Source organism: Leptosomus discolor, chromosome 2 (assembly GCF_034619465.1).
Source record: "Leptosomus discolor isolate bLepDis1 chromosome 2, bLepDis1.hap2, whole genome shotgun sequence".
In the NCBI taxonomy this organism is placed as follows: domain Eukaryota; kingdom Metazoa; phylum Chordata; class Aves; order Leptosomiformes; family Leptosomidae; genus Leptosomus; species Leptosomus discolor.
The window spans coordinates 53,909,929-53,927,908 of record NC_141392.1 but is presented as its reverse complement, the minus strand read 5'-3'; positions in this window follow the sequence as shown (position 1 = coordinate 53,927,908).

Below are 17,980 nucleotides of genomic sequence, written 5' to 3'. Positions count from 1 at the left end.
ACACATGGTAGCACGAGTTCTCTGGCAAGAGATGAGATAAACAAGAAACATTGTCATTAGTTGGGAGGCTGAAGATGAAATGAGACATCTTATTTCAGGTACATGTACTTTAACCACTACAGGTTATGGTAAACCTCTTTAGCTGTATTTAGACTGACAGTCTATCTGCGTGCATTCAAATTGGGGATTTGGCTGGCATGCACTGAAGACCTCTCCACACACAGGTGCCCAAGTTTCTCTCCTTCTTCCACTTGTGATGGAAGCGAATTGAACATGCTCACGTAAAGATGAGGCTGGGGTCTAATATGGATGCAGAAGCCTAATTCCTCAGGCTTAGATATAGTCTTTGCGTCTTCAGTCCTTACCTGTCAGATGGTGATTATAAAAATTTCTACCTTACAGGAGAGTTATGTGAATTGATTACCAGGCACATTCTGCCGTTTTATGGCAGAAGATGGAATACCTGCTTGTTCTAATTGCAGACTTCTCGTAACATTAAATTGTTTTTCCTTGCATAAAGGGGGTGGAAATTTTAGGCATTTCCTACCCTTTGTTAGGCCTGCCTACTACCCTCTTTGTCTTACATGCCATAGAAATTCATTATTCCTATTAGTTTCCTCATTCCTCCTCCTCCATTTATAGGGGAACACAGATCATATCAGATGATTAAGTAAGCAACTATACTATTGTTAGTAAACTGAATACGAGTACTTCAGTATACTTGAAATTTGGTGGCAACAGTACAAAAGAAGGATGTAGGTTAATTTTTTCCTCACGTACTGATTTTGGGCAATTAGAACTAACATCAGAAGCAAGGAAGTCTATAAAAGTCATGATCTGTTCACAGAAGAGTCACTAACAGAAACAAAGGCGAAATGTGACTGATAATTTTTCACGATTAATAGTTTGATCGGTTCTAATTATGTTACAGCATGCCAAACATACAGCAGTGGCTCCTGCTTGAACTAATAATTTGCCTTAATTTCATTATTACTCATTTCATTCAAGTTGGCTGATATCTGTGTAGAACAGCTTGGCAAAATTCAGTCATTTGCAGTCCTGTTATTACTGTTCTGTCTCTCCGTGGTGCGATATAATCAGCCATGCACGGGGTTATAAAATAAAGTATAATCACCATCCGCCTAGTGCAGGGTAGATAATCTTTATACTGTGAGCTAAATTTTGGTGTCACTTAGTCTTTTGAATGTAATTCTACCTTTTAACTCACTCCCCTTTACCAGTTGAATGTCAGCAGAAATCCTCTATTGAACAAGCGTTGTTGGCATCATGGTACAGTAATTTGGATTACATTATTATATTTTACCTTCAGTTGCCTACCCTAGGAGACTGGGAAAGGGTTATTATTGTGCCATTTTAACTAGCTTATGTGGTTGGTTGCCTTTACATAAGATGCCTGCTTCATATTTCAAATAGGAATTTGCAAAAGCTATTGTTTTTTTTCTTTCCCTGCACCGGAGATATCAGGAATGAGGAAGAAAAAATGTAAGTCTTACAAAACAGGCTTTTGGTATCCTCTCAACCTGAAGGCTGGAGGCTGGTCTGAATAAAAACTAGCTATTTTTTTTACAGTTGCTGTTTGCTGGTATTAGCTTGCCCATTCACTGGGGTCCCTTGCTAAACGATCAGTTTATCCACGTGTCAGAACGCTGTCTCCTGACAACACCTGGGTTCGAGGAACTGTCTGCTCACTGGAAATGTTTCAAAACTTTTAATAGCCTCATGATCAAAGGACTGGTGAAATAGCTTTGCTTATAAGATGACATTGTAGTTTCCTTTTTTTCCGATCCTTACTGTCTTTTTGTATCTTTCTTCCTTCACAACTGCTTCTTCTAATCTTTCCCATGTTAGTCTCTCCTCCACTTCCTCTACGACAGCATTTTGCTTTATCTCCCTTCTATTTTTGTCATACCAACTGCAATTCTTTAATATCTTCCCTTTTTGTCTCTTTTTTTCTTGTTTTCTATTTTTGTTTCCTTTTCCCTTGAATATTTTTCTTCACCTGACTTCATTTTAGGCTTTCATTTTTATTTTTTTTTTATTTTCATGATTTCTCCTTTTCATACTCCCCTTCCTGTTCTTCTGAGCTTTTTCTTTGAAGCAGATGAGGAATTCTTCATGTTTCTTCATGTCAGCCTGCAGTGAGGAAGGGACAGCAGCAGGTTCAGCCAGTTAGTCAGGTCAGGAAAGCTGAAGCAAAGGGGTGCATTTCATTTACTCTGCCCTGTAGATGCATTAGAAGTGAAATTCATAGCTGACGGGGTGGTGTGAGTAGCTGGAAAAGTGGAGGAAGTATGGCACATGGAAGATTTCTCTGTACCCAAGTAGGAAACACAGCTGCTTGGACACTATGACTAGGCAGATTTGCATGACGTGTTGTCTATCTCCGTGCACTTCTCTGATCAGGAGTAGTATTGATGGAACACTTCCTCTGCTCCGTGTAGCATTTCACAATAGTCAAGGGGAAAAAAAATCTGTCTTGTAGAACAGTATTGTTATAACAGACAGATTGTATTGCCTAGAGCAGTGTAGGTGACTGAATGCTTTCTTTTAACAGTGTTTTTCTAGAGAAATGTCCCAAAGTACTGCTTTTAGTGATAGTAACATAGAAACAGTAGAGATCAAGGTAAGCACTCAAGGCTGGGGTTCTGTTGGTTCTGTTTGGCTTGCTGTGCCAAGCAAAACACTGGACAACAAAGCACATACACAAGAGGACTGGATTAAGTTATATTAAACTGATATACGAGTTTGCATGCTTAGTTTTTACCCACTGAAAATTTTCTCCCTCAGTTGTGTGAGAGCACCCGTGAAGAGAAAGCTAAGATTATATGTTAGCCTGTCTGGGACTTTACTTGCTACAAGGTCGTATGACATACTGTTGTCTCCTGAGCACAAATTTAACTGTATTATGTGGACTTGAACTTGTGATATACACACAGCCTGCGTATAGGACAATTCTACTTATACTTGAAAGATGTGGTTGCAGAAATACAGGTACCATTTCTGTGCCAGTTGTAAAATGTATCTTGAATGACTGCAGGCAAATCTGTTATTGAACAACCCTAAATACATGTCAGAAAATCTAGAAAAATGAATATTAAGGTTTTATTAAAACCATAAAATAATGGTCTATACAACGGAGTAACAGATGAATGCTTTTGCCTGGAAGAGGAAGAGAAACCAGCTGTGAGGAAGTCATGCCAAACAGTGGCGTTTGCCAGTCTTTGACAAATGTCTGGAGAGAGCCTCGATGATCACAAAGGCCTCTCTCACGAGGTATTGTCCCTCAGACTAACCTGTCTGTAATCTACACAAACAAGTGGTGCTGAGCCTGGACTGCCATCTTTCCATGGCAATTGAGCTTACTTCTTCTCCATTTACAGGCTTCCTGTTAACCAGATTCTGGTCTGTATTTGTTTTATCGTTAATTCTGTTCTTTTCAAAAGTCTTTTGTGCCTTTGTGGTAATCAGGAGGTGAATGGATACAATACTGCTGAGGCTAGAAGAGGGACTGAAAGACTGTCTCATCCTCTGGCTGTGACTGCAACACATGATGTGGGGGCAGGTGGTAGCGAAAGTGCTACAGGTCTGCTGAACTCTTCTTTACCGCCTTCTGGTAAATCTACATCTAAGCAGATAACAGACCAAGAGAAACAGCTTTTGAATCCTCTTCACAGCAAACATTTATTTTTTTCCTCTTTGCGTGTGAGAATGTAAATCCTTTGCCTTCATTATCAGTGCTCCAAAGAAGGTAATGATGCAACACTAGAGTCTTGAACCAGTGCAGTTCTTCCCAGGAGTGTCACTGGCAGGCAGATTCGCAGCAAAATAGGAGTGCTTGTAAAGCATCATTGTGGATCTGAAGACTGAGGGCCAGGAGGGAGGACAGCGGCTGACTGGGGTTGAGGGAAACAAGACCAAATAGTTTGTGAAATATTGAGGCAAGTATTATCGTAAACTGTTTCTTCCCTTACCAGCTGTTCACTCCAGTTTGCTAGGGGACCTTGTTTCCCCAAATTCCCCCAACACTTTTTCCAACATTCGTTAGTCATCCCCCAGTACTCCCAAGCCATGTGCTAGGAAGAGAAGAGTTCTTCCGCGCAATGCCCTTACTTCCCATTCGCAGCACCTCCACCTGATCTCTTCCACAAACTCAAGGTCATTTTGATATCTCATCAACACAGAAGGCTAGGCAACGGCCTACCTGATGGTGATTAACTAATGGCACCTACAGAGAAATATCAAGGCAGCTGAAGGTAGGGGTGAGGTGAGAGGATTTACTCTAGCAGCAACTGGTAGCACCTCCAGCTGGGCAAGGGCAGACTCAGCAGTAGGCACGACCCAGATGAGAGCTGCCCTAGGCAAACACTTTTCATGTATTTTAAACCAGTTCTGAAACTGAAGCACTGGAAAGCACTAGAAAGTCCCAATTATGTTTATGTTGATAAGTCAACATAATGTTTTATGTCATTCTTATCTAAAATCCTTATTGTTCTTAGCTTATCTCAGCTGACAAGTGTACCACACTGAAGAGTATCTGCAGATACGGAAGTATGACTAAAGTAAGATGTGACTTGGAAACACAGATACTAAATTACATAGAGTGACACGAGTGAAAACTGGACAGTACTATAAAGAAATCTGCGTTGATCCACATATTTCATTTTAATTAGTTAAAATTTATTTCATTTGTAACAACCCTTTTAAAGCAGCAGCATTTGTTGTATCTTACACATGGAACAAAGTTGAAAAATAGAAAAAAAAAAACCTGTTCTGTGACTTTATTTAAAACGTTGACTACTAAGATGCTTATGCATCTAAGCAAGTGTGGAACTTCAGACACCGTGAGTCATCCCATCAACCTCACTTTCCAGAGGTTATTCACGTGTGTGTGCTTTGTCGTGGGACACAGAGTGAAAAAGGTCAATATCACACCAGACCTGAAAATGCAGCTAATATGTATGTAAACATAAATATGCATCATACTTGTTCACTCATCACAGGTTCAGCTGAAAACGTAAATACTTTCCACTGCATTCTTTGCTGCAGAGTTTCACAGCTATGACAGGAGAGATGAAGATGCCTTTTCCTTTCTTTATTCCCATTCAGAAAGGCAAGATTCTCTGACAAAGATTTTGAATGAAACTAACCATACTTACTGCATTTTGTGTTGTCCTCCGTGCTGTTCTGTGCCTTAAACAGACCACGAGCCCATGTAATGGAGCAGGTCATATTATGACCAAAATAAATAATAGTTTCAGTCAAATTCATGTGGACATTATGATGGTATTTAAGTTGTAAATACATGTCTTTCTTATGGCCAATTTTAACTGCCAGTTGCTAAAATTAGTGTTTGAACTGAGGTGTCTAAGAGGCCCTTGATCAATTTTAAGATTTTTTTTGGATTTTGGGTATGTAAAGTTTGATTTGTCCTACCTTTGTGTGACCCCTGTGCCAGTTTTCAAGATACTGCTGCTGAGCATGAGAGTTCAAATCTTTCCAGCCAAAAGAAAGGCTTTTTTCCTTGACTTGGGACAGCAATCTTTCCCCTCTAATTTATTATTGAGAAATGGCTGGACAGGTCTTGCTGACAAGTTCTAAGAGGTTTTCAGCCTGAAGCAGGCATCTGGCACGGAAAAGGTTTGCTTAAGTTTCAAGCGGGCCAAAATACAGTAATGGAGATTCCCAGCCTTCATTACTGGGAAAGCTAGTAGCTCCCACTGCAATACTATGTCATCTTATCTCCACTGCTCCTCAGTTCTGTAGGTGTTTGGACAAGTATTTTACAGGTGTGGCACCACTTTCAACCATAAAAAAAAAAAAAAAAAAAATGTCCTACCTGTTTCCATTGTTTCCATAGTGGCATATTTTCCATCTAAATGTTCTATCTGGTAATCTTTCTTTAAAGACCTTCAGGCTCGATGCATCTACATTAGCAAAATGTGTTTTGCTAACCACTTTAGTAGTTTTTTTCACTCAGCATTCTTTAAGGGAAAGTGTAGAAATAACATATTTGGAATACAAGTATAGTATGTGACTACTGTGACTGTGTGAGAATAAAGCTGGCTTTAAAGCCCAATTGCTTTAGCTGTATTTGCAGATAAAACAGTCTTCAGCTTCATCATTCACTGAGAAAAACACTTTTCTTTCTTTTTTTTTCTTTTCTGTAGGGGGTATGTGTGTGCGCGCAGGATTAGAGTGTCCTCGAAGATATTTTCTTTCTTGAGTGTGTACTCCACAACAGTGCTCCGGTTCTTGACCTGACCCCGGTGTATGTGCCTTGTTTGCCAGATCCTTCCCAAGGAGCAGCACCACCCAGTCCATGGAGAGCTGGCAGCCGGGGAGTGCGGGCTGAGTGCTTCTGCCAGCTGACTGATCAGCTGAGGGACAAAGACAATGGCTTATCTATCCTTGCTCTGGTCAGCTCCCGAGGCATTCTTGTCCTTCAGACTGGCGTGACTCTTGGGTCAGTGCCAATTTTTGTCACTGTAATGCCGTTTTATGTACATTTTGCTCCTTTTCGCTATAGATATTTATAATTTTTGCATACTTCTGTGTCTGGCGGTCAACTAAAACACTGCTGCCTACTTTCTACATTGTTAGCAACAGACAGTTCAATGTAAATTACTGTCAGTTAAGTCTACCTGAGCTGCAGCATTATTCCCTCAACCTCAATTTATTCTATGGAGACGTCATTGCCTACACATCTCTAAACTGTCTGAACATAAAAGAAAACAAAGACCTCACTCTAGGCAAAAGTCCTGGCAACTGAGTATCTATGTTTAATGCTTACGATATACTTTTCTAAAAGGTAGATGCAGGATTTTTTTTCAAAAATAATTGCATGCTTATCCATACCTAATGTTTCAAAAGCCCAGGTTCATTGGTTTTTGCTCATTTGTTTTTTTAATTCGTTAAGCTCCATAGCTAGTGAGAGGTGAACTAATTAAACAAGTTAATGAACCCTACCCATATCAAATCATAATCTTTGGAAATTTTTTTGCAAGCTGGATAACAATCAAGCTGAACAACAATCAAGCTGAACATTAAAGATGTAAATGTTGCTAATTCCGTGAGCAGCAATGAGCAAGGAAAAGGACATCTGTCTTACTGTCTGCTATCAAGTTATACTAGAGATTATTAACGACTGATTATTATCTGCTAGTTTTCAAACTACTGCCAAGAGAGTACACAAAACTGCCACTGGGTTATGTATTTAGGTCTTAGGATTTTTCTTCCAACTGGACAACTTGAAGTGCAATTATAATCTTGATCTTGCTTTCCATCTCACCATGGTAACATGAGTTACGCAGCAAATCTCTCCGCTTCCAAATTCTTTGTTTTGTGAGCACAGTCTGTTTATGTCAGAGATAATATTCTCAGGCTTTACACTTTATATAATTCACAAGCAACTAATTCAGCACAGACATGTCGCAGTCCAGTAGTGATGGTTCCCTAGCAGTCTATGAACAAGCTTTGATTTGCTATAGGATTTCCAAAAGACATTTGCCTCTAAGCTTACTAGAGGTGACTAATCACTCTGATTAGGGGACAGCAATTGCCTTCTAGTCTAGGAATCTGGAAGATGGCAAGTGTTTTCCTAGTGTTCTTTGGATAAGGGAAGCAGGTTTCATCCTAGGGTACTTCAGCTCAGCGTAATTGATTTTCCTAGGGCAGCTTAGAGATGCCAGCAAAATTGAAAAAGATGGCAAATATGGTGAATTCCTAAAATCGGACCAAGCAATGCTGCAAGGAAATCTGGAAGAAATGGGATATATTCAACTACTGCCAATTTTCAAGAAATTAAAGAGAATAAAGACAGACAAAAGAGGGAGAAAGAAAAAGAAATGTGTGTATTTGTCTTAATTTCAGAACCTTACATTTCAGAAAGTCATCATATCATGAAGAGAGCCCCAAAACGCACAAATCAAACTAGACAAAACCACAAAAGAGACACAGACAATTGTAGCAGGTTCACAATGAAAGTAGGAAGGCAACAAGAAATTTCTGCTGCTCAGTGGACTTTGTCACAGATTCCTCAAAAAAAGAGTGTTTGCCTGGCCTTCAGTCCTAAGTCATCTCTTGTTTCTAGGAGGGCACTGCGGTGGGAGATATCAAACCAACATCCCAGAATCTCAGTTTGTGTTTTATTTCCAGCTGCTACCCACATGCCACGTAATGCTAGAAAAGTCATTTGCTTTTCCTGGTCGAGGCTCCTCATCTACAAAATACAAATAATGATGTTAACTTCGGAAAACTTGAGATGAAAACCTATAAATTAAAAATAGTCTTGTAAGTAATAGTCTGACGCATGGTTGGCGACCTAGAGTCCTTGGGTTCATATCTAATTTTGATAAAAGGCAAGAAAAATATTGTAGTCTAAAATGAAGTATTTCTACCGATTTTCTATCGGTACCTATTTATCTTTCTTCATTTCCCCTTTTTATTCTTTTCTCCTATTTTCTCCTGGTAAGATATTCTACTAAAGAAATTTGACTTCTTTAAATATCTTTTAAAAATACCCTGTTAAGTTTACAAATCAAGCACTATTAGGTACTCTGTCATTCAGTTTCTAGGAACAAAAAGTTCCTGACTACTTCAGAAACACTGCAGTATGCAGTTTGTTCCCTTGTTTGTTTAATCTAATCCTCTAACTACTGGTGTTGATCTCAATAATTTGAAAGGTGTCTAACCACTTTTATCATAGAGATAGTTCTCAAATGTTAACCCAGTCTCAAACATCCACACAGCAGATTCGGTGGGATAAAGTACTGTGGACCACAAAGCGCAAGCTCACTCCTTTCCCTGCTGCTGCAGCTGTGTGTCTGTGATGGAGATACTCAGTTCTTCACACATAGCTTCCAGATGACAGATATTTTCTTTCCAACAACGAGCAAGCTGATCGTAATGCTCAGGTATCCGCTCTTCTGAGCTACTTTTGCAGTTTCTTGTTGTAATAGTGCAAACCAGCAAAGAATCCAGTCCTTGGCAGAAGGAAACTCACGTAAAAGAACGGTGAGTGTTACAGATTGCATATACAGAAGTTCTGTTTAGAACTGAAGGTGTTTATTTAGAATGTCCCGAAGCTACAGTCTACATTACTTCCTTTTGCTGGACCTAGCAAACGCTTACTTTCTTACATGTTGCTGTATGCGTGCTGCAGATCAGAGAGCTTTTCTTCCACAGATGTGTATGAAGTTTTAACAACCGTAAACAGTCTTTTCAAATAGCAGCCTGTCACATGACATGTCATAGATACCAGCCAAGGTTTTTTTTTCTTTTTCTTCTTTCCTCTTAAATGAAAACATTTCTTCCAGCAGCCTGTTATAAGCTACTTCAAAGACATCTTCTCAAGTCTTTTTTTTTTTTCTTTTTCAGCTGACCTAATATTCTGCTTCTTCCCTCCAGAAAGTTGCCCAAGATTTTTGAAATTTGAAGAATTTGACCTAATGGCCACTTTGATTTTTTGAAAATAATAATGTATTTCAAGACTCCTGATTTTAGTTTCAGTGATTCTTTAGTTTATAACTCACAACTACGGTGAAGATCCATTTATAAAGGGGTGGGGGCTGGAGTAAATTTAGTAGCTTTTGAAAACTACAAGACTAACCAAAACATAGGCTCAATCCAACATGGTGTTTAGGATATGCTTAGTTTCAAGCATATGAGCCTCATGCCTCAAAGCTGACATGTTTAAGTGCTTTATTAGATGGCTGCTGAAAGGGAAAGTCTGTAGGTTACCTACACAGGTTGGCCACATGAGGGAAAGGGAGTTTCTCCCATGACAGTCATCTGTCGGATTAAAGAACCCGTCATCCAGTGATCTCTTAACCTCCTTGTTTAATATGCCGCCAACTGCTGCCCGTTGCACATAACGCAAATTCTAACCACATAGTGTCACTTTGGTGGGTATTTTTCTGATGATTTTTTTGCACAGTACAGTTGACTGAAACTACGTTTTTACTTAATTAAGAAATAACATTCCATTTGCAAAGCCAAACATTAAAAGTTATGAAATGCCAGAAATGAGGCTGCCCATCCAACCTTAATTTGGCACCATATATGTGCCAGTCCTTAATAACACAACCATATTCTTTCCCTGTTCCCGGCTTTATTCAGGGTAGTGAGGTACGCTTAGAGAATCCAACATCTGTTCTCTACATTTATCCCTGTTACTTAACTAGTGGATTCACCATGGAATGAATGCAGAATTATTCCTGTCCTCGTGATCTTTTCTAGAGCGTTCCTCACAACAGCGCCCAAATGAATCATAAAATTTAATGTGTCTGATATGAGGTGAAATGCATCTTGTTATGTCCATTTACCATCCATGGAAGTGGAACAAAATCCCTCTCTGGAGGCCATGCAGGGAAGCAATGACAGAATTGGAGCTGGAATTCGAGGCCCAGTCCAATGCTTGTTCTCTTGGATTAAACCACTTTCCTCTGGGAACTGCCAAGCAGCCTCAATTCTCATTGAATTTGTAGCTTTGAGCATTCATAATGCCTGTTCACACTCACTAAAAAAGCTCAAACAGAAATTAAAAGCCCAAACAGGCAAAAAAGTTTCTGTCCCTGAAGCAACGAAAACAAATACCTAAATTTAACAAGCTTTTCAATGAACTGATGAAACTGAACAAAGTTTCATCTTTTCATTGTCCTAGTCCTTCCCCCTTCTCACTTCAAAAAATTCAGTACATGCTGGAGAAGACACCACACTTGTGCTAGGGATGGCAAAGAGCTACACTTGTGCTGACTGTCAGGCCAGAACTGGTGTGACCACTGATGGACTGAAACACTGCTGCTTAGCTGAATGTAGGATGGACAGATTTTGTCCTCTTTCCTGTAGTGAGATTTGGGCATGTAACGTAAATCCAATTTTGAAACTTCTCAGGACTTAAGGCTGTAAAGTTGCTTCCCCTTTCTCCATCTATGTATGACTGAAATGAATCAGCTTGTTCAACACCTAGTATGGGAGGGACTGACAGGCAAACGAATGTGTAGACCATGTAAACATACAGGCCATCTTTCCTTGGCAAACCAGAAGCAATATCCATTTCCTACAAAAAATCCTCAACAAGAGAAGGATTTCTAGGTCTGAGAACACAAAAAGTTACATAAAGAGATTTTGCCCTTTTGGCCACCTTTACATGAATGCTGTTCAGATACTTGCAGTGATAATGGCACAATAAAATCTTTGGGTAAGTAAATAAAAGTAAAGGGTTTCCTTTCAACTGTCATTTGGTTAAACTAGACAATAGAGTGCTAATGTTTTTCAGACACACAAAAATAACATAAATCAGTTTTAGAAAAACAGTCTAGAAACTAAAATCTCTACACTTTAATACCAGTTCCTAGTGTGGTGTAGTTTCTTTAGATGTTCTGAGAAAATATGCCCATTGGTTAGTGTAATTTAGTTCGGTTAAACTTGTTAAAGAATAAAGGTAACATCTCCTATGGTAGTCTATGAAAAATGTGTGATGATCCTTCAATTTCTGCTAAAAGGTCTTCCTCAGTAAGTCTGGAGTGCATATTTTCAAAGGCATTTCAGAAAATGGACCTATTTCCTGGGCTTGTCTAAAATGTATTTGTTCACGGCATAACAGTTCAGTCAGATAATTACTGAATCCTTCACCTGCTTTGGAAGCACCTAACTGGGTTAAGTGTGGTATATGCCTCAGATTTTTCAGGTGAGACTTTAGAACTTCAAACTAGATCATATGTGCTTTGATTTGTAGGCATTTTGAATAACCCTAATGGTTGCATAAAAGCAAACTCTGGCCTTTAGCAGAGATTGGCAACACATTAGAACAATTCTGTGTGAAAGACATAGCAAAAAGCAAAGTCATCTGGACCTTCTCACAGTTCATCATTGACTAGCAGATCCATTTGCTATCTCATGCTATGCTCAGTGTTCTTTCAAGTAGTTCACTGTGATTAAAACATGTCATTGAATTGTCACAGAATTGGGGTTTTCTCAAAGTTTGGATGAAAACTAACCGTCTCTGCCTGCCTTAAGCTATTACCATGTTACACCTGTGGTTTCCATTTTACATCCTCACTCCATGAGAACTCTGAACAGCTGTGAGAATGACTGTTTTGGGACTTCTGGTACCTACTACAGTATTCTAAACAGCCCCAAAATGAAATACTTAAATCGTTGGGTTTTTAAGTTCGTGTATCCCGTGTATAAAGGCTGGAACAAGAGGCTACAGTCTCATGTGTGGCATATAACTAAACCTCTTTAATGACACCCACAGAGCTCTTAATGGAGAAGCATCTCACAGTGGTGGAAATATTTGTAGATACAAGCGGAAATTACTGCCATTGTGACTGCCAAGAGCTTGCAGCCTACTGGCTCATAGGGAAGACACCAAGGAAGGCACTTCTATGCTATCAAGTTCACAGTCTAAATAAGGCCAATGGACAAGTCAAACAGACTTATACAATGATTCTAACATAAAACATATTGATAATTAATCTATTTTGCTCTGTTTTGTATTTCAAACAAGAATGAAAACTCACTCCTTTAAGTGAATTTGCCTTATGGATATAATATTTAAAAGGGAGTTCTAAAGAGGAATTGTTCCCAAAGATTTAGGGAGCATGTCATTGGGAGGGAGATCGTACGATAGGCACGGAAACATTTAAAAACATTTCCACACAGCATGACATGCTACTAGGTTGTTGTTATTCCGTGACAGCACTCCCTATTTGCAGTGAAACAAATCCATTCTAGAGCTAGTGAACAAGATGTGGTTGTCCTTTCTTTTTGCCTCTCCTTTCTACTAGGAAGGACTAGCAGGACTAGGAATGACTTCTCTTGTTGAATTATGAACCTTGCTTGAGGTATTCTTACTTGCTTGACAAAGAGTTTCTTGAATTGTAGGCTTGCTGTGAAATACAATGAGCAGACCGTGCAGATATGAAACTTCATGCCAGAGAAACTAATTTCTTTACGTTACCATTCATTTCTACTCTGCAAGCTTTTGCTTGTACACCATGTTTCTCAGCTTTGTCACCCTTAAATTAAAAACAAGCATGCAGGGACCTGTTTCTATTTAATAATGATCTCAGTAAGATGAGTCTCATAAGGTGTAAGTCTAAAGAGAGTGTAAATCTTTCTCACATTTCAGTTCTTCTCTGTAAACTAATCACATTTCCTCATTTTACTTTTAGAAGATGTAGTTATTTGAATGAATCAATTACTCCCTCAGTTCTAAAGAGTGATAATCCTCGTTCTTAATTTAAAACTGCCTACACTACAATTTCCACCAAACAACGTGGAACAGTAAGGATATCATGTCAATTGCAAAGGTACAAATCATTACTTATATGGCTCAGGGCCCCTGTTCTCACAAGATTTTTTTTCACCCTTTCTGAAGTTCACTGGAAGACTGGGTTCTGATAATCTTTCATTCACCTCCGTTTTTCCCAGTAATCTGACATCCTCTGTCTACAACTTGACTTACAGAAGACGGAAGTGCCAGTGACACATCTGATTATCATGTTATTATAGCACATTGTCATTTTATTACCTGTGTTCAAAGTTCATGTGCACATGTCCAACTGTTGAGTTGTAGTCGAGAGACAGGTGAGGAGAGCCATAGTATTGCTAAATATTTTACATTTTAGAACTCTCAGGCAATCATAATTTTTCAAATATTTAAAACAGGCGAAAGCAAACTTGTGCCAAAGCATTATGAAATGTAGGAAATTAGAATGTATTTTCATTCTAACAGTACTTATATGCCTCACATTTCTGTGATCTTTTTTTCCCCAAAAAGAAAAATTATGTTCATGTGAAAAGCAGTTGTAACAGTAACCACACACCAGTTTTCTCCCATTTTCCCCATCTTTTCTTCTGAAAGTATTATGACAGCTTTTATCTTTTTTAGACTAATTTGAGATACTTTGAGTCCAGAGTTCAGATTCTTTTTCCTACTTATTGACAATGCATACAGAGGGGTATCCCCACCCACATAAAAAAGAGACACAAGATCTCCAGATAGGAGGAAGGTCCTGCTTTTATGATCAACTGTAGTAAAACCAACACATTAGCAAAACCAACACATTTATAACTTCCTATTGTATATGTCAGACAAAAAACATTCCTTATGCTTTGCTTTTTCACTATCACTTTTCTGACTTTATTTACACAGCAGTATTGGTTTTGAAGAAAGGGAGGATGTCAACATTTCTGTTTGATTAATGAAGATCTTTTCTAAGCTGCTGTTCTGCCCCCGTGACCTCCCTACATTCCTTGCTATTGGCTAAAATGGGACAAGGATCTTCTGCTGATGCAAGGTCAGCCGTTGCTGTGCTAAACATCTCTCCATGTAGGAGTATTTGAACAAAGCATTAGACTTCTTAATGGGATAAGTTCTAGTTTCACAGCAGTCAGGTCAAATGCTTCACAATTGATTGGTATCAATTATGGTTGCTGTTTTCACAGGCTGACTTATCTCTTGTGCTGCGAACTACCAAGTTTAAAGATGGATCTAAATGCCATGGACATGTCCAGACTGAACGCTGCTCCTTGGGAGGGTAGGTCTAGTGCGACCTGCACAGGGTAGTAGCGTCAGCTGATGCTGCAAGGAGTTGTATCCCCTTACAGGGTGACACTGTGCAATCATCCCCCCTTGGCAGACGCAGCTGTACGGAAGGAAGACAACTTTTGTCAGCTCCATTTATGTTGACTGTGTAGCTGATGTAACCAGACCAGCAGGGAACTTATTCATATATGCTAAGTTTCCATTCAGGGGCTTTGCAGAAAAAGCCTTGTTCACAATTGAAAATTGTTGGTATTGCTTCTCCCACCAAAATCTGGGTGCGTGAAACAATAAGGACTGTCATGACTAATCACATATTCACAAAGTAGTGTTTGTATACATCAAGCCAGCTGTTCCGGTTAGCTTTTCCCGCCTATATGTCAATTCAGAGCAAGACAAGGTTACTGTTATCCTTATTTATAATATTACCCCAGTTCTCCCTAGCACGCTGACATCCACTTGTTGTGATACGACTTCCCACAAAGTAAATTAGTCACAGCAGTAGAATCTCTGTAACACAAGCGTGAGATCTTTGCCACACAACTCACAAGTGATATGGGATGTACAAGATGAGCTCGGCTGCCTCTGCCCTGCACATTTGGAGGGGAGCTTTGAGGACTCAAGGCAGCAGCTCCTAGGTAGCCTGTAGGAATGAGGCAGGAGCAGGACTCAGTGTGGAGGAACTCTGAGCCTCAGGAAGGCATTTCTCAGGTGGGGCTGAGCCATACAAAGATGAGAATCAGTGATCTAGATCAGTTCACTGCCTTTATTCCTGGCTGTATTATTACTTAAACTTTGTAAAAAAAATAGCATACCGCTTACTGCAAGAATAAATATTTGAACTTTTTAATTTTTAAATTTCTTCTGGACTCAGAGAACATGACAAAAGTATTTTGTGAAAATAGTAAGGAGCCACAGGCACTTGAAAGCAAAAGGGGAAGCTAAGACATGACAAGAAACAAGTACCAGATAATTGAGGCTGGGATTGTCTGAAAGAGGAGAGTGTTTGAAAGGATTCAACAGAAGTGCAGAGTATAATCTAAAACCTACGTAGTCAGTCTTTGCACTGAGCTTGATAAGCCTTGGATCATGCCCAAAGAAACAAATTGCGTATCAAGTCACCCTCGTCAAAAGTTTTTACACAGGCATTTTGATCCACTTAGTGAATAAGGTCACTCAGCAACGTCCTTTCCATTTCTGGAGTTTAATTTGCAACATACTGTGCATATCTTACAGAGAATTCACAAAATCCATTTTAGTCTGCAGATGCTCAGGAAATTGCAATGGACACCTTGAAGAAATGGATCTCGGATACAGTCAACAAATACCGCACTTCACAACCAAGATACCAGTCTTATTCCTTCACATATGAATAGATTAGTGTTCAAAAAGCTATGTAACCACTGGCTAATTGCAAAAGTATTATTCAAGGCCAGCCAGCACTCATGTATCTTTAGGTGAGTATCATGTGTATATACCTTCTGGTGTTTTTTAATGTTGCTGCTCTTATTTTTGTAAGATGTTTACTGCTAAAGCTTATAGGCATGAACGACACTAAGAAACTGGATTTCTTGCCACTGGAAAGACTCTTAAAATTATTAAATAATAAAATATTGCTCCGAGCATAAAAAAGTTGGTTTAACATGGAAATATTCACATGCCACTGTGATTCCTGTATCACTTAACCTAAGGGAATCACAGTTTAATAAAGTGAAAACTCCATTCAGTTTAATGAAAACCAATTTGACAAAATGTTAACTGCATTATGAAAATAAGGTCAATATAAGGTAGTTTTAATCTGGAATGGCTGGCTTACAAGAGTAAAATGAAAGCTTTACTCAATTTTAAATATACTGAGAATGTCTCTGAAAATACTTGATCCGGATATCAAGTTTTTGGTTCTCATCATTCATGTAATTGTTAGACAAGAGAAAGACTGGTTCCACTTCAGTGACACTGTGTTATTATACTAAGTCCAACAGCTCTTGGAGGATGGGCATTCATTCCACTGTGCCAAGTGTGATCCCAGAGCACAGTGAGGAGGAGACTCTCCACCAAAGAGACAGAGAAAAAAAAGGTTACGAAGGGTTGTTGTTCTCATTTGATAGAAGATAAACTGAACACCAGATGATGTTACTCACAGGAAGTCAACTATCAACAGAACAAGCAGTGGTAAACTGGATTTTCAATTCACTTGCAAATTGGACGAATTGAAAAATGTTTTCCAGAAAAATAACAATATGAAGAAGATTTAGTTGAAACTGTAAGAAATCAATGAAATATGCCAGTTCTGATGAAACTTTTAGGAGAAAATAGTTAAGCCTACAGTAATTTCTCTGTTCAAAATCAGGATAATATCACTGATGTACAATTGCCAGGGAGTAAGTATAGGCAATATAATAGAATGGAGAACCTCTTGATTCAGAACAGGGCCTTAAATTAAGTTTTCTTTCATTGTTTCTTACTGCAAGGTGAGTCATAGACAAAGTATTAGCAATGGCTGCCCAGAGAGGTTGTGGAGTCTCCTTCTCTGGAGACATTCAAAACCCGTCTGGACAGGATCCTGTGTGATCTACTCTAGGCGGTCCTGCTCTGCAGGGGGTTGGAGTAGGTGATCTTTCGAGGGCTCTTCCAACGCTTGACAGTCTGTGATTCTGTGAAATGGATACATTTTGTATAAAAAAAAAAATCAAACATTCAGTCACTAAGTGACTAGAGACAGGAAAGACAGAGGTTTCTCTACCTGTTGGTATTGGTCTTTTATGTCTTGAAGTTGTCCTGTACCAAGTCATATAGCCTATTGCGTGATATGGCCAGAAAGAAGGAGATGGCATACACTATGCAATGAATTTCACATGACACTCTTGTTTGCTGAGTTTCTCATCCAAATATCTTGTGGGGTTCATTTAACACAAGAAACACCTCTGGAGATGCTTTCTATAAGCAACTTGTAACACAGCCTTGAACACACCACAGCATCCGCGTCTTTACCCTTTACCTTTTGGAAAACCAGGAGACGCTGGAGTTACGCCATAGAAACTAAAAATACCACTGGCACTGTTTAGCTGAAAATTCCCACCTACCTATGCAGAAGGGTATAAAAGTCTCCTTTATATAAGACATATAAAACACTTTCCCTCTGGCCTCACCTGCTCGGGTGCTCATGTGAACAAGAGCGGGTGCGGATGGCTGTGCTCCGCGGGATTACAAAGCATAGCCCAGTCTGGCCACCTGGAAATAATGCTGCAGAGTACCTGCCTCCAAATGAAATCACATTGACAGGCTTAAATTCACACCTTCACACCTGGCACAGAAGCTGACTGCAATTTAGTGTTCGGGTTGGAAACCATTACACCAAAAAGGACCGTGCTGAGTTATATGGCAGGGTAAAATCAGCTAGAGAGGGATTGC